The sequence below is a fragment of the Amblyraja radiata genome, chromosome 4 (genome assembly GCF_010909765.2).
Source record: "Amblyraja radiata isolate CabotCenter1 chromosome 4, sAmbRad1.1.pri, whole genome shotgun sequence".
Classification (NCBI taxonomy): domain Eukaryota; kingdom Metazoa; phylum Chordata; class Chondrichthyes; order Rajiformes; family Rajidae; genus Amblyraja; species Amblyraja radiata.
This window is the reverse complement of record NC_045959.1, coordinates 113,138,047-113,160,775: the sequence shown is the minus strand read 5'-3', so window position 1 is coordinate 113,160,775 and position 22,729 is coordinate 113,138,047. Positions and strand designations below refer to the sequence as shown.

At 44.4% G+C, this 22,729-nt stretch overlaps 1 protein-coding gene across 2 annotated transcripts in view; it reads left to right on the top strand.

Moving 5' to 3' along the window:
* Positions 1-3,901: 3,901 nt before the first annotated feature.
* oxr1 (oxidation resistance 1) overlaps positions 3,902-22,729 on the top strand; it is a 420,907-nt gene continuing 402,079 nt past the window's right edge. The window contains exon 1 of one of the 2 annotated variants that reach the window (XM_033020271.1): positions 3,902-4,020. The gene's annotated coding sequence lies outside the window, so the exon portion shown is untranslated. Of the gene's footprint in view, positions 4,114-22,729 lie in introns of both variants that reach the window. The other variant, XM_033020272.1, reaches the window with a different exon arrangement.

Below are 22,729 nucleotides of genomic sequence, written 5' to 3'. Positions count from 1 at the left end.
GGCTCACCGACCATCCGCCCACCGGGACCTCCCACACATCGCCCGCGGACCCCGACTCAACCGCCCATGGACTCCCACCATCGGGTCCGTTGACCCGCGCCACTGGACTCCCACCATCGGCTCCGTTGACCCTCGCCACTCCACCTCCCTCCAACAACCCACAGCCGTCGCCTTACCTGGACCCTGCACTGGGCCTGATGCCTCCACACTGCTCACTCCCACTCTCCTGGGGTTGACTCCACTGGGTCCTAGTGCCAGTCTGCCCAGCCTGGTTAACCTCAGTGGCTGTTCCACTGACTCTTCCCCATCCCCCTCTAACCATGTGACCCCTGCTCTTCCCCACCCTCATTACAGCCCTCTCACCCCCCCACCCCCTGACCACCTACCACCCCCCCACCACATATCGCCTCGTCCCCAGTCCACCCACCTGCCTTCCTCCGGCCCCAACCCCCATTCCTGCCGGGTGTTCACTATCCCCCCCGACCTCCCCCTCTCCCACACCGAACAGTCTGTCCTCAGCAGAGGTCTTACCTTTGTCCCCCTCCGTCCCCACCTCAATGAGTTCCGCGCCCACCACGACTTGGAGCTCTTCTACCTTCGCCTCCGCCTCACAGCGCACTTCCATGGGAAGGAGCCCACGCCCCCCATTGATGACCCCTTTTCCTGTCTCCAACGCACCCCCTCCTCGTGGAACACCCCTCGTGGCCTCCCGGCTTTGGAACTCTTTATCCAAAACTGCCGTCGCGACGTCAACCGCCTCAACCTCTCCACTCCCCTGTCTCACTCCAATCTCTCCCCCCCTGAACGCACTGCCATTGAATCACTCCGCAACAACCCAGATTGGGTTATCAAACCAGCCGACAAGGGAGGTGCCCTGGTAGTCTGGCGCGTCGATCTCTACAAAGCTGAGGCCACGCGCCAACTCTCGGACACCTCCTCCTACTTACCCCTGGACCATGACCCCACTGACGTGCACCAGGCCACCATCTCTAGCACCATCACCGACTTCATCAACTCCCACGCCCTGCCCGACCGAGCCTCCAACCTCATCGTTCCCCAGCCCCGCACGGCCCGATTTTACCTTCTCCCCAAAATCCACAAACCTGACTGGCACGGTAGACCCATTGTCTCTGCCTGTTCGTGCCCCACCGAACTCATCTCCACATACCTTGACTCCATCCTATCCCCCTTGGTCAAATCCCTTCCTACCTATGTTCAAAACACCTCAGACACTCTCCGCCGCCTCCGCGCATTCCATTCTCTAGGCCCTCACCCCCTCATCTTCACCATGGACGTCCAGTCACTCTACACCTCCATCCCCCACCAGGATGGTCTCAAAGCCCTCCGGTTCTTCCTCGACCAGATAAGCAACCTATACCCAGCCACTGACACTCTCCTCCGCCTAGCGGAGCTGGTCCTTACCCTCAATAACTTCACGTTTGACTCCTCCCATTTCCTCCAAATACATGGCGTAGCTATGGGCACACGCATGGGCCCCAGCTACGCCTGCCTCTTTGTCGGGTACGTCAAACAATCCTTGTTCAATACATACCAGGGCCCCATCCCCGACATCTACCTCCGCTACATCGACGACTGCTTTGGTGCCACCTCCTGCACCCACACACAACTGACTGACTTCATCCACTTCACCACCAACTTCCATCCGGCACTCAAATACACCTGGACTATTTCTGACACTTCCCTGCCATTCCTTGACCTCACTATCTCCATCGCAGGTGATAGACTTCTGACCGACATCCACTATAAACCCACTGACTCCCATGGCTATCTGGACTACACTTCTTCCCACCCTGCTTCCTGTAAGGACTCCATCCCCTACTCCCAATTCCTCCATCTACGCCGCATCTGCTCCCAGGATGAGGCGTTCCACACCAGGGCATCTGAAATGTCCTCATTCTTCAGGGAACGGGGATTCCCCTCGTCCACCATAGATGAGGCTCGCACCAGGGTCTCTTCCATACCCCACAACACTGCTCTCTCTCTCCCCCCATCCCCGCACTCGCAACAAGGGCAGAGTCCCCCTAGTCCTCACATTTCACCCCACCAGCCATCACATACAACAAGTAATCCTCCGTCAGTTTCGCCACCTCCAACGTGACCCCACCACTCGCCACATCTACCCATCTCCCCCCATGTCTGCCTTCCGCAAAGACCGCTCCCTCCGCAACTACCCTGTCAATTCTTCCCTTCCCTCCCGTACCACTCCCTCCCCGGGCACTTTCCGTTGCAACCGCAAGAAATGCAACACATGTCCCTTTACGTCCCCCCTCGACTCCATTCAAGGACCCAAGCAGTCGGTCCAGGTGCGACAGAGGTTCACCTGTATCTCCTCCAACCTCATCTACTGCATCCGCTGCTCTAGATGTCAGCTGATCTACATCGGTGAGACTAAGCGGAGGTTGGGCGATCGTTTCGCCGAACACCTCCGCTCGGTCCGCAAGAACCTACCTGACCTCCCGGTGACTCAGCACTTCAACTCCCACTCCCATCGCCGTCCGACCTCTCTGTCCTGGGTCTCCTCCATGGCCAGAGTGAGCAACACCGGAAATTGGAGGAACTGCACCTCATATGGGGAGTCTGCATCCTGCGGGCATGAACATTGAATTCTCCCAATTTTGTTAGCCCTTGCTGTCTCCTCCCCTTCCTCAGCCCTTGGGCTGTCTCCTCCCATCCTTCAGCCCTCGGGCTCCTTCTCCTCCTTTTTCCTTCCTTCTCCCCGCCACTCCCTATCAGTCTGAAGAAGGGTTTCGGCCCGAAACTTTGCCTATTTCCTTCGCTCCATAAATGCTGCTGCACCAGCTGAGTTTCTCCAGCATTTTTGTGTACCTTGGCTATTTCTGCTTGTCATTATTATTTTTGATCAGCTTTGTTCTTATATATTTTGCTAACATGTCCCATTGCTTTATCATTAGCAACACATTACACAGACAAATAAGCTAAAAAATTAATCTAAATACCTCTTAACTACCAATTACGGTCTCACCATATCGGAAATATTCACTTCGCTCCACCCATCTCCTACCCCCATCTCTCTGTTCCCTAAATATAATTTTACATTTAATTTTCACAAGGTCTGAAGAAAGGTCCAGGACCTGAAACAATGACCTATTGATCATTCATCAGTTGCCAAATGACCTATTTAGTTTTAAAATATTTTGTTTTTATTTCAGATTTCCAGCATCTGCATTATTTTTCCTTTCTTCTTTAACTCAGGCCTGTCAAGCACATCATCGGTCTTCTGGTGGTGGCCCATGATTAGCTGATTTACTGAGTGGACAAATACAAAGTCGATGTGGTGCCTGCAGTGCAGTCACAGCATCACGATCCCCATGTGTATTTTCATTGGCTATTATATTTAGCCCACATGGAATTTATATTTTAGGGTTGAAATTCAAAGGCCAAGAGGATATCTGGCTATGGAAGTTAGCTTTAATTTTGCTGACTAAGTAGTTTGAACTTACAATGCTCCCCACTCATCAACAACAGAAAATGTGCTATCATTCCTTCTTGGTTTCAACCTAAGCCTAAAAGACAGAGAAAGAAGTGGTAACTTGATAATGCTCTTGCTTACTCAGTAACTTGCAAATTTGTAATTGTATATAAAGAAAGGGAGACTTGTATTCATGCAGTTTTAATTAAATTCGGCAATCTGTTTTGTCATTTCTGCTACAGTGCAATTTTACATTCCAAAATGCTGCATATAATCAAATATTCATCAGTTCTATCATCTGCTTTATGAATAATACTTCAGGTCCAATTTTTTTATTTTTTTGCTTTTTGCCTGTGCTTCAACAAGCAGGTACCTATCCTGGCTGTGGGTTAATCCAATTTCCCCCTTCACTGTTTGCCGTTTGGTAGACTCCAGAATGAGACAGTCACATCACTGAGCATGTCTGGTGCAGAGCTGAGCTGCGATGCAGTTGGTGAAGTGGTGAATGTCCAGGCCTTGAGCAAGTTAGTGAAATGCGAGGTGGAGTAACGAGTGCATCAGCATTACAAGTAAGTGGCAGCCAACGTTGATGTATGATTGGAAAACATGTAGTCGCTATCTTCCACTGTGGATCACGCACCGGGTTAATGCATTATTGATGTGTAAGTGATTGTTAACAATTGTGTGGCAAATGATATTAAGAGGTCGCGTAAAAGCAATGACATGGATCTGGCAGGAATATTTGTGCTCTGGGATTGTGAACAGTGCAGTGCAATGGATGGTGAACTCATTGTGTTCCAGGTAATCCATTGCATTGCTGCAGTACAATAGTATGTCCGCTGTTAGGTGTGTAAGCTGCTGTCGATGACAACTAATTCTGAGTGATTAGAATTGACTGTTTTAATTAGATAGCAATAATTGAATGAGATGCATAGCCACCGGCATTTCAAAGCTCCTGGATGCAGTGAAAATGATGTTACTTTGTTTCAACAACATTTTATGTGAACCCATTGGATAAAGTACGCTTTATTCAAAAATTAGCTCTGAACATCAAAGCAGAATTTCTTGACAGGATCTATTTCATTGTTTTATTTATTTGATACATAAATGAAGACTGTAATTGAAACAATGATTTCCAAAATGTTAGCATTGTAACTTATACCAAGTTTAGCCATTAAGATATTGAGAACCAACTAAAGAAATTGTCCTTGAGATTGAATCCAGCACCATTAGAATACTAAACAGCAATGAAGCTGTTTATTAAATTAAAAAACAATATTTAGTTTGCTCCCAAAATTTGCTTTAGATAATAGATCCTGTAATTTTTGAAGGTAATCACAATTTATATGTCAAGGATGATCAGTCCAAACAGTGGTAAGATAACTGATGAAATTGTCATTTAAAAATGAAATGAAAATCTGATATGCAGTTAAATTTGAGTAAATCTTACTGGTACAATCTTGACTTTATTTTTAACTATAGGTATAGATATATATATAACACACACACACCCACACACACACCCACTCACCACCCACTCACCACCCACCACCACCACCACCACCACCACCACCACCACCACCACCACCACCACCACCTGTTCAGAAGATGGAAATGTCCAGGACCAGACAATGTTTCCCCCTCTCAAGCTCTGTGGTGAACAACTGCCACTGGTCTACACAGACATTTTCAACCAGTCCCTGCAAACCTGTACTGTCCCTGCCTGCTTCAAAGTCTCCACTATACAAGGATTACTGGTCTTAATGACTACAGGCCTGTCGCACTGACCTCTGTAGTCATGAAGACCCTTGAAAGGCTTGTGCTGGCTATGCTGAAAAATATCACAAACCCCCTACTGGACCCTCTGCAGTTTGCATATTGGGCCAAGTGGGCTGCACTTCCAGCACCTAGACCACCTATGCGAAGATTTTGTTTGTTGATTTTAGCTCTGCATTCAACACCATTGTGCCAGACAGACAGACAGGAAGCAGCATGTGAGGCTGGGAAAGCACATCTCGGACCCGCAAACCCTCAGCATAGGAGCACTGCAAGGCTGCGTACTCTCCCCTCTCCTCTACTCTCTCTACACCAATGACTGCACCTCCACTGACTACTCTGTCAAGCTTCTCAAGTTTTCAGACCACACAACCCTGATTGGACTGATCCAGGATGGGGCTACAGACATGAAGTGACGCAGCTGGCGGCCTGTTGCCATCGCAACAACCTGGAGCTCAATGCACTTAAGACAGTGGAATTGATTGTAGACATAAGGAGAGCTTCCCCTCCCCTCCCCTCAACCCACTCACCATCAACAACACCACAGTCACATTGTGGAGTAATTTAAGTTCCTAGGAACCATCATCTCCAGGGACCTTAAATGGGGTGCTACCATCAACTCCACAGTCAAAAAGGCACAACAGAGGATGTGCTTCCTGCGGCAGCGGAGGAAGCACAATCTGCCACAGGCAATGATGGTCCAATTCTATACGGCCATCGTAGAGTCTGTCCTCACCTTCTCCATCATGGTCTGGTTTGGCTCAGCCACCAAGCACGACACCTGGAGGTTGCAGCGAATCGTCCAATCAGCTGAGAAGGTTATTGGCTGCAACCTTCCCTCCATTGATGAACTGTACACTGCAAGGGCCAGGAAGCGAGCGGGTAAGATCATCTCTGACCTCTCTCAGCCTGGCCACAAAATCTTTGAATCACTTCCCTCTGGAAGGCGACCCCAGGACTGTCAAAGCTGCCACAGCCAGACTTCCGGTTTGAGAGGTAGATGGGGTAGACGCACTAAGCGAGTGCTCCGGTAAACTTTACATAACTCCGGTAAACGTTTCGCAACATTTCGCCCTCTAACGTTTACACCGGGGCGAGGTCAGCTTTTTTGCTCGTCTGACATTTTTTTTAGAGTAAGCGTGGCCGTCCCTCTGGGTGGCTTCAAAGGGTATAAGGTCGAGCAAAAAAAAGGACGCTGACGTTAGCTTGGAGGCCATTACCACGCTGCTCGAGCAACACCGAGAGGCACTAGCCACCGATTTTAGAACTTTGTTTGGTCGGCTCGACTCAAAGCTAGACCAAATAAAGCTTACAGTGGAGGATCACGATCAACGTGTCTCGTTCCTGGAACTTTCTGCAGAGGACCTTGACTAGCGAGTCGTCGATCTTGAGAACATTTGTTCCACTCTGAGTGGTGACAATACTAAGCTAAAGGCTAAAGTGGCCAACTTGGAGGGCCGAAGTCGGCGACAAAACATACGTATCCTCGGTCTACCGGAATCCTCTGAAAGCGGACGGCCCACTGAGTTATTCTCAAATTTGCTGCGTGAGATTTTCGGGAGCGAGACGCTGACATCCTCTCCAGAAGTCGACAGAGCCCATCGCTCCCAAAACGCTAAACCGGCCCCCGGCCAGAGACCGCGGCCAGTCATTCTCCGCCTGCATCGGTACCAGACGAAGAATCTCCTCATCAGAGAGGCACAGCGGAGAGGGAAACTCGAATTTTGCGGCAAACCAATTCGGATTGTGGAGGATTACAGCCCTGAAGTTCAGAGCTAGTGGGCAGAGTACAGAGACGTCATGGCAGAACTTTACAAACTGGGACTAAAGCCTGCTCTGCTATATCCAGCTCGACTCCCTCACACTGTCCGATGGAACCACAAGGTGGATAAACTCAACCGAGGAGGCGCAGAAATACATCGACAGCCTCCCTAGGTCACCTAAAGATTCTGTATAGGGACTTTGAACCCACTGGATGAGAGGTAACACTGTACAGCTCTACCTATTGGCACAACGTGCAGCATGTCGGCTAACGTCTGTGGTTCGTTTACATTGTTGAACGTGCTTATTCAGCCGGGTGTGCTGCTTATTTACTAAGATACTTTTATAAAATCTTATATAAGATGGCTTCAGCCAAATATCACTATATGTGTACTGTAAACTAGAAACGATTTCCAGCTGGATTTTTGTGTGCTGTTACCACAAATGGCCTGGCCCTATATTTGTGTGCTGTTGCATTCTAACTTCGGCTCTTTAAAAAGCTTTTATGGGCCAGTAAGTAACTTTCAAGATGTAATCATATTTTTAAGGACATGTTAACCCATGTGAGTTGTCGGTTACATATAACCATTTAGTTCACTGTTGACACAGTTCAGTGTTTGCACTGTTCAGTTAGTCCAAAGTTGATATTCAGTTTTCATAGCCATATTTTCTTTTTTTTTGGGGGGGCTATTTGGATAAGCCAAAATGTTACTATAGAGGTGCTTAAATGCATTGAATGTATTTTTTAGTACATAATACTGGAGAAATAGTTTAACGTTAGACAGGAAGATTTGATTTGTAAAATGTTTGTTTGGAAGAGCTTGCTGCTTCTTTCTATAGCAGCTTTCTTGGGTGGGGAGGGGGGTTATGTCACTGCCAGGAACATTTTAGCAATTTATATAAACACATCATTACACACTAGTCATTTTCAACCTGCACTGACCCGTTGCTTTGTATTCAGCCGGTCATTTGGTTCATTGTATTTACATTACAACTTAATGTTTTTCTTTATTATGCATGGATAGACACATAAAGCTAGTGAACTGGAATGTCAAAGGTTTAAACCATCCTGTTAAAAGAAGAAAGGTTTTTTCGCATCTTAAACAACTCATATCCATTGCTCAGACAATGGCCGTCTCTTGTCAGGTTGGGTGGGGCAGGGGTTCCACTCTTCCTTTCAGGCTAAAGCCAGAGGAGTTTCAATCCTTATCAGCCAGAGCATTTCCTTCGAGCCACATAATGTGATCTCGGACAAGTTTGGTCGGTATGTAATTGTGACTGGAAAATTATACACTACACTGGCAATATTTGTCAACGTGTATGCCCCTAATGTAGACGATGTAGGTTTTTTCGAGCAGTTATTTTCATTATTTCCAGACCTGAACACGTACTCTCTTATACTCGGTGGTGATTTCAATTGTTGTTTAGATCCTCTTTTAGACCGATCCTCTACTAACCCCCGTACAGTAAGTAAATCAGCTTGTTTTATCCAAGCCTTTCTCTCCTATTACAGTTTCTGCGATGTGTGACGCTCTTTACATCCACAAGATAAGGAATACTCATTTTTCTCACATGTCCATCTAGAATTGACTATTTCTTTCTTGATAACCAACTTGTGATCAGGTTTATTCCTGTGACTATGAGAGTATTGTCATTTCTGACCATGCCGCTATTGCTCTGGCCTTGTCCCTTCCAGATCTCCCTCAAAAGAGTAGGCAGTGGCGATTCAATTCAACTTTGCTCTCTGATGATAAGTTTGTAGAGTTTATGGAAAGAGAGATAGCCTTTTTTCTTTCCACTAATAAGGCTTACCTTAGGGGGCAGATCATATCTTACACTCAAATGAAGCGGAAATCCAATAAAGAGCGTTTGGATCTTGCTCATCAAATTGGAGAAATTGACAAGCAATATGCGCAAACTCAAAATCCAACTCTTTATAAAAGATGATTGGAACTCAAAACCAAATTTGACCAACTCACTCACTACTCACTCACTACTCGCTCGCTACTCGCTCGCTACTCGCTCGCTACTCGCTCGCTACTCGCTCGCTACTCGCTCGCTACTCGCTCTCTACTCGCTCGCTACTCGCTCGCTACTCGCTCGCTACTCGCTCGCTACTCGCTCGCTACTCGCTCGCTACTCGCTCACTACTCGCTCACTACTCGCTCGCTACTCGCTCACTGCTCGCTCACTACTCGCTCACTGCTCACTACTCACTCACTACTCACTCAATTGAACACATACTTTAAAAAAATAAGGCCATGTTTTATACATATGGAGATAAAACTGACAAATTACTTGCAAATCAAATTAAAGGTGCTAAAAAGCGAGACAGAATATTTCTAAAATTCGCATGTTTAATGGCCAGTTCACTTTGGATCACTTGCAAATTAATGACGCTTTCCGAGACTTTAATTCCCAGCTTTATACTTCAGAATCTCAACCGGACCATAAGGTAATGCAGGATTTTCTGAGCAGTCTAAATATTCCCAAACTCTCATTAGATTTTAGGGAAAGATTGGATGAACCTATATAACAGGCAAAAATAGCTTCAGCCATTTCCTCAATGCAATCAGGCAAATGTCCTGGCCCTGACGGCTTCCCGGCAGAGTTTTTTAAAAGGTTCTCTCTACTCCTTTCCCCACGGTTTTTGAGGATGTAACTAGTAGGGGAGAACCAGTGGATGTGTTATATCTGGACTTTCGATAAAAGGTCCCACATAAGAGATTAGTATACAAACTTAAAGCACACGGTATTGGGGGTTCAGTATTTATGTGGATAGAGAACTGGCTGGCAAACAGGAAGCAAAGAGTAGGAGTAAACGGGTCCTTTTCACAATGGCAGGCAGTGACTAGTGGGGTACCGCAAGGCTCAGTGCTGGGACCCCAGCTATTTACAATATATATTAATGATTTGGACGAGGGAATTGAATGCAACATCTCCAAGTTTGTGGATGACACGAAGCTGGGGGGCAGTGTTAGGTGTGAGGAGGATACTAGGAGGCTGCAATGTGACTTGGATAGGCTGGGTGAGTGGGTAAATGCATGGCAGATGCAGTATAATGTGGATAAATGTGAGGTTATCCACTTTGGTGGCAAAAACAGGAAAGTAGACTATTATCTAAATGGTGGCCGATTAGGAAAAGGGGAGATGCAACGAGACCTGGGTGTCATGGTACACCAGTCATTGAAAGTAGGCATGCAGGTGCAGCAGGCAGTGAAGAAAGCGAATGGTATGTTAGCACTCATAGCAAAAGGATTTGAGTATAGGAGCAGGGAGGTTCTACTGCAGTTGTACAGGGTCTTGGCGAGACCACACCTGAAGTATTGCGTACAGTTTTGGTCTCCAAATCTGAGGAAGGACATTATTGCCATAGAGGGAGCGCAGAGTAGGTTCACCAGACTGATTCCTGGGATGTCAGGACTTTCATATGAAGAAAGACTGGATAGACTCGGCTTGTACTCGCTAGAATTTAGGAGATTGAGGGGGGATCTTATAGAAACTTACAAAATTCTTAAGGGGTTGGACAGGCTAGATGCAAGAAGATTGTTCCCGATGTTGGGGAAGTCCAGGACAAGGGGTCACAGCTTAAGGATAGAGGGGAAATCCTTTAGGACCGAGATGAGTAAAACATTTTTCACGCAAAGTGGTGAATCTCTGGAACTCTCTGCCACATAAGATAGTTGAGGCCAGTTCATTGGCTATATTTAAGAGGGAGTTAGATGTGGCCCTTGTGGCTAATGGGATCAGGGGGTATGGAGAGAAGGCAGGTACGGGATACTGAGTTGGATGATCAGCCATGATCATATTGAATAGTGGTGCAGGCTCGAAGGGCCGAATGGCCTACTCCTGCACCTATTTTTCTATGTTCTATGTTTCTATGTTGTGTTCTGTTCTATCTGAATCCTACAGACAAGATTCTCTTCCACCATCCTTTGCCGAAACCTGTATTACTCTTAACGCCAAAAAAGGTAAAGATCCAACTGAATGCGCCTCCCACAGACCCATCTCCCTTCTAAACACGGATGCTAAAATTTTAGCTACATTTCTAGCTCGCAGACTAGAGAATGTCATTCCTACCTGAGGACCAAACTGGCTTCGTTAAGAGCAGACATTCCTTAAACATATGTTGATTATTAGATATTGTCTGCTCTGCTTCTGAGGATGTCCCTGAGTGTGTAGTAGCTATTGATGCAGAAAAAGCATTTGATCGTGTTGAGTGGGTCTACCTATGGGCTGTTCTGGACAAATTTGGTTTTGGAATGGACTTTATTTCATGGATCAGGTTACTATACTCTCATCCCACAACCTCAGTTCGGACTAATTCCCAGTTGTCCAAGTCATCCGACTTGCATCGTGGAACCCGCCAGGGTGTCCTCTGAGTCCCATGCTTTTTGACTTGACCTTCGAACCACTTGCCATGGCCTTTCGCAGCTTTGAGGATATAGCCGGTATTTGGAGGGGCAGTACACAGCATAAGGTCTCACTATATGCTGACAACCTTTTGCTTTGTCTCAAACCCAGGCACCTCTCTGCATTCTGCTATTTCACTGCTCAATAATTTGGGTCAATTTTCAGGTTCTCAGATAAATCTTGGAAAAAGTGAACTGTTTCCCATTAACTATGAAGTACAACCGTCGGATTTTACCAACTTGCCATTCAAAATTGAAAAAAACAAGCTCTCATATTTGGGCATTTCAGTTACGAGGAAATACAAGGATCTTTTCAAAGAGAATTTTATCATTCTTTAAACTAGATCAAACAGACGCTAACACAGTGGTCACCCTTGTCAATGTCACTTGTCGGCCGGATAAATTCAATCAAAATGACCATTCTACCAAATTATTTGTACCTTTTTCAGGCCTTACCGGTTTCTATCCCCAGGTCCTTCTTTGACCATCTTGACTCAGTTATTTCCTCCTATAAAGGGAGAGGTAAGCGGCCTCGTCTTAATAAGGCCCACCTTCAATAAACCAAGGCTGCTGGTGGCCTGGCTCTCCCAAACTTTCGCTATTATTATTGGGCTGCTAACCTGAGCTGCCTTGCATTTTGGTCTTTCTTCCAGAGCCAGCCTGATTGCCCTGACTGGGTAGCCATCCACACAGATGATAATATGTCCATACCTGCACTACTTGGTTCCTCACTTCCACTCCCCTCAATTAAATCCAGTGTTTAAACACTCTTTGAGGATATGGGTTCAATTCAGGAAATGTTTTGGGTTGCATAACTTTTCTCTCCTGAGCCCTATTGCATCAAACCACCTTTTTAAACCATCAACTCAGGACCCTGGCTTTAAAGAATGGCATAGGAAGGGTATTGTGCGCTTCAAGGACCTGTTAATGGGTAACACTGTAGCATCATTTGAACAATTAAGCAACAAATTCAATCTTCCAAAGTCAGATTTTTTCCGATACCTGCAAACAAGACATTATGTGTTATATAAACTGCCCAGCTCTTCTATACCAACAGACACAACCCTTGTTGATACAGTTCTTTCTTTAAACCCATCTCAGAATAGACTTGTCTCAGCTTTATATGGCAGGATGTTGGATCTAAGGCGCGCCCCCGTGGACAAGCTTAAGGCAGCATGGGAGGAAGACGTGGGCTTCTCTCTCTCGGAAGATACATGGAGTTCCATTCTTAAACTGGTTAATTCCACCTCTCCATGTGCTCGTCACTGTCTGATCCAATTCAAAGTGGTACATAGGGCTCATATCTCAAAAGCCAAATTATCTACTTTTTACCCTGAGGTTAGTCCATTCTGTGTTAAATGTAAAATTTCTGAAGCCTCTCTTATCCATATGTATTAGTCATGCCCCAGCCTTAACAAGTTCTGGCTAGAGGTCTTTCATACATTATCCCAGGTGTTAAACATCAAATTGGAACCAAAGTCTCTAATCGCTCTTTTTGGGGTCACTGGTGAGGAGGTTAGATTAACTGCAGATAAACGCCGCACTATATCTTTTGCTTCTCTTCTGGCTCGGCGAACAATCCTGCTCAGGTGGACGGAACCTACCCCGCCCACTCATACTCAATGGCTGACAGATATTATGTCCTGCCTAAAGCTCGGGAAAATCAGGTACTCACTTCAACATTCAACATTCAACAAATCAGGTACTCACTTCAACATTCAACATTCAACAAATCAGGTCCTCACTTCAACATTCAACATTCAACATTCAACAAATCAGGTACTCACTTCAACATTCAGATGGAAGGTTTCAGAAAGCGTGGGAACCTTTTTTAAATGCATTCTAGGCTTTGTAAATGCTTGATCATCAAGCACAGTTTAACAGCTTAACTGTCTACCCATTCACTTATCGTGGATTATTGTTGGGACAGGCTGATATTTGTATATGCTCACTGGCAGTGACTGGGGAGGGATTATTTTTGGTATCTCGTTTTTCTTTTATTGTTGTTGTCTTGTTATATGTTGGCATAAGTTGTTTTTTATTTATTCTTTTCGTACACTCTGTCGGTAACAGATGGACAACTTTGCACTTTGTCATGTCCTGAAAATTAAATTAAAAAGATTTTGATTAAAAATAAAAATAGCCACAGCCAGACATAAAAACAGCTTTTTTTCCACGAGTAGTAGCTCTACTCAATAACCAAAAATCTGTAGCCTCCTTTTGCTCTGGTATTTTATTTAATTCACATGTTTAATCAAAAATGTTATTATTAATGTTTAATGTTTTATGTGTCATTCATAACTGTCACTGTATGTCATTGTCATTTGCGGGTGGAGCACAAAGGCAAATTCCTTGTATGTGAATACTTGGCCAATAAACGTATTCATTCATTCACACACACGCACACGTATATACCTGTCATTATAAATGTTAATTATCATTAAAATTGACAAAGTGACTTTTTATTTGATTGCCCAATCATTTATTCATTTGGGTGGGTGAAGGGAGAGGAAGGAAAAAATACCTTTCTTGTTTGTGGTAACTCCCCTCCTATGTTGGGTTTGTTCTACCGCATTTTCTCCATTCAATTCCTGACAGGTTTGAATCCTGCTTGCCTGCTGGTAAACCTCCTGTGACTTTATAATGACCATAACTGGCATGTAAACTAAGGCTATCAATGTTAACAAACTGTTTCGATTATTGAATGTTACAGAAAAAAAAATATTTGTTCAACTACTCCTTTCCCAAATGTTCCTGGCTCCAGAGATAATCAGAATAAATTCACTTCTCTCGGAAGGCGTGAAACTTAATAACTTCACAAAGTGCTTTTTTTCTGCCCGAATTTAAACAAAATATGTAAAAATATTTGAGTTATGTGAGTGGTAAAACCAAAGAAGTCAAAATTTGCAGATATTAAGTTATGGAATTCTACAATAATAATAATAACAATTACAGCACGGAAACAGGCCATCTCGGCCCTACAAGTCAGTGCCGAACAACTTTTTTCCCTTAGTCCCACCTGCCTGCACTCATACCATAACCTAATCAGACCCTGTTTATCCAGATGCTTATATATATTATCTCTAAGTATATTTTCCATTAATTTTCCCACCACTGAAGTCAAACTAACAGGCCTATAATTGCTAGGTTTACTCTTAGAACCCTTTTTAAACAATGGAACAACATGCGCAGTACGCCAATCCTCGGGGACTATTCCCATTTCTAATGACATTTGAAATATTTCTGTCATAGCCCCGGCTATTTCTACACTAACTTCCCGCAATATCCTAGGGAATATCCTGTCAGGACCTGGAGACTTATCCACTTTTATATTTTTCAAAAGTGTCAGTACTTCTTTTACTTTGAAACTCATAGTATCCATAGCTACTCTACTAGTTTCCCTTACCTCACATAATTCTGTTCAATTCGGTTCTGAAACTTTACTGCATGGAACACAATTAGCAAAATTATTTTCCACAAAATTTTAGAAGTTCGGACTAAGTTTGATGGACTTGTTAGATGGACGTACTTGTGGTTTATGTGTAATCTGTTGATTAAATAGTGAAATGGAATAAAATACTGCGTAGAACAACTTATTGTTTCAGAATTTAAATTATAATGACAACAAAATTGTGGGAGCTCCCTGGCATTACTTTGCAATCAGACAGAATCAGTGACTTGACATGCACCACTTTTGCTTTAACAAAACGTTGTCATTTGTTTAGCAGAAATAGCTGAGCTTTGTGTGGCATTACAAGCCATTGTTATTGCAGAACATCTCCAGTGTTTCACTCAAAAATAATTGACAAGACTTTAATCAGAGGATAGTGAATCTGGAATTCTTTGCCACAGAAGGTTGTGGAGGCCAATGGATATTTTTAAGGCAGAGATAGATAGATTCTTGATTAGTACAGATGTCGGGGGTTATGGGGAGAAGGCAGGAGAATGGGGGTTAGGAGGGAGAGATGGGTCAGCCAATGGTAGAGTAGACTTGATAGGTCAATGGCCTATTTCTGCTCCAATCATTTTTGACCAAAAGGCTTTTAGATAAGTGCATGGATATGCAAGGAATGGATGAATATGGATCACATGCAGGCGGGAGATCAATTTAACCTGGTGACCTGTTTGGCAGAGACATTGTTGGCCAAATGTGTTGTATTCTATGTTCCAAGTGGATGATTTAAAATTGCATCCTATTAAAGTTTTTTTTAATGATATTTTAGCAACTGCTTTAGTCCTGTGCACATTGTACCTTCTTTAGTTTCTCTACTAAAAATGTAAAAGATGAACTGTAGTCCTTGCATTTTGCCTTCATGTTTGGGGTGTGAGAATTTATCAATATGATTAGCTGATCTACGCACCTTATTTGCAGTGAATTCCGATCTTCTGATCGCCTGCAGATAGTTCCCTGTTCCTCAATTGCTCCACATGACATCCATGCCATTAGTTCTTTGAGATTCTAATTTTATATATTTGTACTGAGAACTTGTTAAAGGATAACTATGACCAATTATGTTCAATTAATTACATGCACTTGACCAATTTACATTTCTTACAGAAATGACCATATATTGATCGTCATATATATCATATCATCATATCATCATATGGTATGAACAGTCTCGTGGGATTTCCAATGTGTTTAGTGGAAATTTGATTATAAGTTTATTAGAAGAAATAATAAAGAACATTACAGTTTAGTGAACCATGTTTGATTTCTGTTGTTTCTTATCTATTTCTTTTCCACATGGGCATGGCTTTTCAATCTTTCCCTTTCAAAATTGTTGGGTTATAGTTATTTTAAATCGCCTTTGAGGCTAATTTCATAGTGTAGTGGGTTATTGTGATGTCCTTTAAGAACAAAGCAAATTTTATACCAGGTAAATATACTAGCAAGGAACTACTGAACATACAAGTTTCCCATAATAGATATGACCTACTTATTAATTAATTTTAAGTAGTCGCAAGTTGATACTGATACAGTAGTTAAACCATAGCGACATTGAGTCAATGGAGCTTTAATCTGCATTCAACCTGCTATTTATTTGAGATTAAAATCCCACATATTGGTATCGAATGACTGAAAATGGAAAATGTTCTTTTTTCGCAGCGAAGATTCATAGAAATTTATATGAGAAAACATATTAAATTATTCCCACTTTTCAACCTGGGGTGTGTAAACTTAGGGCTCTTCAAACAGTCATCAAAGTACCAGATCAATCTGGTGAGGGGTTTCTGCAGTTGGAGGAGCTGGAATTATTCTGTGGAAGTGTTTGACATTTATTTGCAAAATGCACAAAATGACCTAATGAATCATTGCTTTTTGAAATGCCTATTGATATTACAAATATAATTGTTTTGTAGAACATTTCTACTTGCAATATTTTTGCTTGCTTCTATTCAGTTTAGTTTATTAGTGCCACATGTTGTAAGGTACCATGAAAGGCTTTTGTTGACATGCTATCCAATCAAAGAAAAGACTATGCATGAATACAATCAAGCTGTTCACAGTGTACAGATACAGGATAAAGGGTACAACATTTACATAGAAACATAGAAAGTAGGTGCAGGAGTAGACCATTCAGCCCTTCGAACCAGCACCACCATTCAATATGATCATGGCTGATCAATTTAGTGCAAGATATAATATAGAACCCCAATTAAAGATAAACAACTGCCATTTTTTTGCAGTGCAGCATTTCAAAGCAACCATATTTTAATTTTCAAACCACATTAAGGGCACTCACAGTAGAGTAGACATGTGTTCAGTGTTGCTCAGAGAGACGCGACCCTCTCGCTTCCTCCATCTTGCAGAGACTGAGTGAGGCACACCACTTCCGGGTTTTATAGTCCCTCCCACCAGCAGAGAAAATGGCGATTTAAAAAAATCCATTAATATCTCTCTGATTTTTCATCGATGGGAAAAATCCTCCGGTCCAGTCCATATATATACACTGTATGTGTGTACTTGTGGGTTTGTGTACACACTGAACTTTTTCTCTTGTTTATCATGTTTACAATGTACTATGTTTACACATTCTGTTGTGCTGCAGCAAGTAATGGGCCTGTCCCACTTGGGCGTCATCTGCACGTCACGCAGGTGGCATGTGAAGATGTTGTGAATTCCAAAATCCTGGGGCACCGTGCGTCACTGCCTACGTCACCACACACCATGCGCGCGTAATGCACGCCAAGCGTGCATTGATGCGCAAATGATGCCCAAGTGGGACAGGCCCTTATGAATTTCATTGTTCTATCTGGGACACATGACAATAAAACACTCTTGACTCTTGACCTAAATTAACATTTTGGGATCCCAATTCCCTTTGCACCTCTCCCCATTTCCCTCCCCATTTAGATAATAGTCTATGCCTTTATTCCACCTACGAAAATGCATGACTCCACACTTTGCTACGCTGTAATCCACCTACCACTTCTCACTCCATTCTCCCAACCTGTACAAGTCCTTCTGCAGAGCTTCGGTTTTCGCTATATTACCTGCACCTCCACTTATCTTTATATCATCTGCAAACATGGCCACAAAGCCTTCATTCCCTCATCTAAATCATTAATATACATCGTGAAGAGTAGTGACCTCAGCACCAACCCCTGTGGAACATCACTAGTCATTAGTAGCCAACCACAAAAAGCCCCCTTGTTTGCCAGTCGCTGCCTTCTGCCATCCAGCCAACCTGCTATTCATGCTAGTATCATTCCTCTGATACCATGGGTCCTCATCTTCTTTAGCAGCCTCACGTGTGGCACCTTATCAAAGACCTTCTGAAAATCCAGGTAAACAACATCTACTGACTTTCCTTTGTCTATCTGCCATTTACGTCCTCAAAGAATTCCAACAGGTTTGTCATTCCAGATCACCCTTTGGCATCCTTTGGCCTATTTTATCGTGTGCTTCTGAGTACTCAGAAACATCATCCTTTATAATGGACTCTAAATCTTACGTACTCATGAAGTCAGGCTAACCGGCGTATTGTATTATCTGAATGGCGGCCGATTAGGAAAAGGGGAGATGCAACGAGACCTGGGTGTCATGGTACACCAGTCATTGAAAGTAGGCATGCAGGTGCAGCAGGCAGTAAGAAAGTGAATGGTATGTTAGCATTCAGAGCAAAAGGATGAGTATAGGAGCAGGGAGGTTCTACTGCAGTTGGTGAGACCACACCTGGAGTATTGTGTACAGTTTTGGTCTCCTAATCTGAGGAAAGACATTCTTGCCATTCTTGTACAGAGAAGGTTCACCAGACTGATTCCTGGGATGGCAGGACTTTCATATGATGAAAGACTGGATAGACTCGGCTTGTACTTGCTAGAATTTAGAAGATTGAGGGGGGATCTTATAGAAACGTACAAAATTCTTAAGGGGTTGGACAGGCTAGATGCAGGAAGATTGTTCCCGATGTTGGGAAAGTCCAGAACAAGGGGTCACAGTTTAAGGATAAGGGGGAAATCTTTTAGGACCGAGATGAGAATTTTTTTTTTCACACAGAGTGGTGAATCTGTGGAATTCTCTGCCACAGAAGGTGGTTGAGGCCAGTTCATTGGCTATATTTAAGAGGGAGTTAGATGTGTCCCTTGTGGCTAAAGGGATCAGGGGGTATGGAGAGAAGGCAGGTACAGGATACTGAGTTGGATGATCAGCCATGATCATATTGAATGGTGGTGCAGGCTCGAAGGGCCGAATGGCGTACTCCTGCACCTATTTTCTATGTTTCTATGTAACTATATTCTTCCGCCTCACTCCCTTCTTAAACAGTGAGTAATATTTTTAATTTTCCACTGATCACAACTATTGCCTCTACAATCCCTAAAGCCACCTCTTTGAGGACCCTGGTGTGCAATCCATCCGGTCCAGGTGACTTATCGACCTTCAGACCTTTCAGCTTCCCAAGCACCTTCTCCTGAGTGATAGGCACTCCACCAACCTCCACACCCCTAATTCTCTTGAATGTCCATCAAGTTTTGGTGTCTTCCAATATGAAGACTGATGCCAAAAACATATTGAATTCCTCTGCCATTTCTTTATTCCCCATTGTCCCTTCTCCAGCATCATTTTTCAGCAGTTCAATATCCACTCTTGCCTCTTTCTTACTATTTATATGTCTTTATGTTATCCTCTTTTATATTATTGGCTAAATTTTGTATTTCATATTTTCTCCCCGTATTGTCTTTTTAGTTATCTTTTGTTGTTTTTTTTTTAAGTTTCCCAATCCTCCCACTAATCTTTGCAATGTTATATGCCTTTTCTTTTAGTTTTATGCTGTCTTTGACTTCCCTTTTCAGCCACGGTCACCTTATACCTTATACCTTATAAAGATTAGAATCTTTCTTCCTCTTTGGAATGAAAAGATCCAGCATCTTCCAGATTAATCCCAAAAAATTCTGCCATTTCTGTTCCACTGTCATTCATGCTAGGGTCCCTTTCCAATTAACTTTAGCCAGCTCCCCCGTCATGCCTCTTTAGTCACCCTTGCTCAACAGAAATATGGACATATCTAATTTCATCTTCTCCCTCTCAAATTGCAACTCTACCGCTGCACCACTATGCCGCCCCTGATCAAAGTTTACCTGCACCATGGTGGTAGCCATGGAGAGGAGACTTCATCCATTTTACCAAAAGAGCAGGCAACTAGAAGCAGTTGATCATACTGTAGATTTCTCCAAAATGTAAGGATTCATAGTCAGCATCCTTGCCTTGCCATGATCTCAATGGGAATGTTCTAACAGGATTGCCCTGGAGAGTTTCCATGGACCCCGTGTGTAAATATAATGCTTCTTGTAGGTTCTTTGCTGTCCTGTCCCGATTCCTCTGATCCTAATGGTCTGGTCATAGTTTTAATATAGCATCATACTTGAAAGGTGCTGCTCTGTGACCCATGTAATTGAAGATTGCAAGCAGCATTATGGTGACTCACAATTCTATTTTGAAGCCATTAAAAGTGCAGAAAGCAATTATCTAGCCCTGTGAAGTGAATACAAAATGATTAAAGGAGCAAGGGACAAATCTACTGCAGCATCTCTTATTGTGCCATGACTTCTTGTGATTTGTTTATTTGAATGGTGATGTAGAAGGCATTTGGCATATTTGCCTTCTAATGTTGGGCAGAGAATATATACATTACTAGACTAAGTGGGACCTGTTGGGGGGGGCTTGTCACCCAACGCAATATTCCACCTCTCCACCAATTCCAATGATGGCCTGGGGGGGGGGGGGGGGGGGCTTTCTGGAGATCTAGTATGGGTGTGTTGGGCTGAAGGGACTGGGCTAGTATGGACATTGTGGGCCAAATGGATTCTTGGGTGGCAGCTCAGTCACTCAAGCCTCATGTGCTGGCAGCTCACTCACGGCTGGTGGACTGGCAGTTGCCTCACGGCTATTATTCGAAATTCCATTTCAAGCAGGGTGAAAGGCCACTAAATTCAAGTGCAGTTTCATGCCATTTCAAGCAGGGTGAAACCACCATAAAACCACACCAAACACCATATAAACACCACACTAATAGTTCAGCAGACAATCAGTGTGTTCAAAGGTACACAAAATTGCTGGAGGAACTCAGCGGATGCAGCAGCATCTATGGAGCGAAGGAAATAGGCGACGTTTCGGGCCGAAACCCTTCTTCAGACTGATGGGGGGTGGGGAAAGAAAGAAGGAAAAAGGGAGGAGGAGGAGCCCGAGGGCGGGCGGATGGGAGGGTGGGAGGAGACAGCTAGAGGGTGAAGGAAGGGGAGGGGACAGCACAGGCTAGCCAAATTGGGGGAATTCAATGTTGATGCCATAAGGGCGCAAGGACCCCAGACGGAATATGAGGTGCTGTTCCTCCAATTTCCGCTGTTGCTCACTCTGGCAATGGAGGAGACCCAGGACAGAGAGGTCGGATTGGGAATGGGAGGGGGAGTTGAAGTGCTGAGCCACCGGGAGGTCATGTAGGTTAAGGCGGACTGAGCGGAGGTGTTCGGCGAAACGGTCGCCCAACCTACGCTTGGTCTCACCGATGTAAATTAGCTGACATCTAGAGCAGCGGATGCAGTAGATGAGGTTGGAGGAGATACAGGTGAACCTTTGTCGCACCTGGAACGACTGCTTGGGACCTTGAATGGAGTCGAGGGGGGAGGTGAAGGGACAGGTGTTGCATTTCTTGCGGTTGCAACGGAAAGTGCCCGGGGAGGGGGTGGTGCGGGAGGGAAGGGAAGAATTGACGAGGGAGTTGCGGAGGGAGCGGTCTTTGCGGAAGGCAGACATGGGGGGAGATGGGAAGATGTGGCGAGTGGTGGGGTCACGTTGGAGGTGGCGGAAATGGCGGAGGATTATGTGTTGTATTTGCCGGCTGGTGGGGTGAAAGGTGAGGACCAGAGGGACTCTGCCCTTGTTGCGTGTGCGGGGATGGGGAGAGAGAGCAGTGTTGCGGGGTATGGATGAGTGTGTTCAGTTGATTCACAGCTCAGTCGTGACTTCTCCCTCCCCCCCATCTTGCAGAGACTGAGCCACACCCACACTTCCGGGTTTTATAATCCCTCCCCTCCCACCGGAAGGGGCGTGACCTTCATGGCGTGATTGACAGGAGAGAGATTCTCAACAGTTTTTAAACACTAATAACACTTATTTTTCATTGATGGGAAGAATCTTCTGCACCTGATGAGTGGAGGGGGACTGAGTAAGATGGCCAAAAATCACAGCCATAAGTGGTAGCGTTTTATCTAAAATCAATATACAGTGCAAACAGGAAGTTGTCAAGTTTCCACCAGCAACAGCTATTTGCAGTGCTTCACTTCAAACCAACCACCACGAACATCCATTTGCAGTGCTTCACTTCAAACCAACGACCACCAACAGCCATTTGCAGTGCTTCACTTCAAACCAACCACATTTTCACTTTCAAACCACATTAAGGGCACTCAAGGTCAGTGAAACCACAAACAGTTTCCTTTTCCTTCTTTCTTTCCCCACCCCCCATCAGTCTGAAGAAGGGTTTCGGCCCGAAACGTCGCCTATTTCCTTCGCTCCATAGATGCTGCTGCACCCGCTGAGTTTCCCCAGCAATTGTGTGTACCAACAGTTTAGTAAACATGTGTTCAGTGTTATTCACAGCTCAGAGAGACGTGACCCTCTCGCTTCCCCCATCTTGCAGAGACTGACTGAAGCACTCAACACTTCCAGGTTTTATAGTCCCTCCGGAAGGGGCGTAGCCTTCAGGAGAGAGAATCTCAACATTTTTTAAACACTAATAACTAATAAAATCCACTTGTCCTGCACAGTGGAGGGGGACTCTGAGTAAGATGGCCAAAAATCACAGCCGTAAGTAGCAGCGTTTTTTCT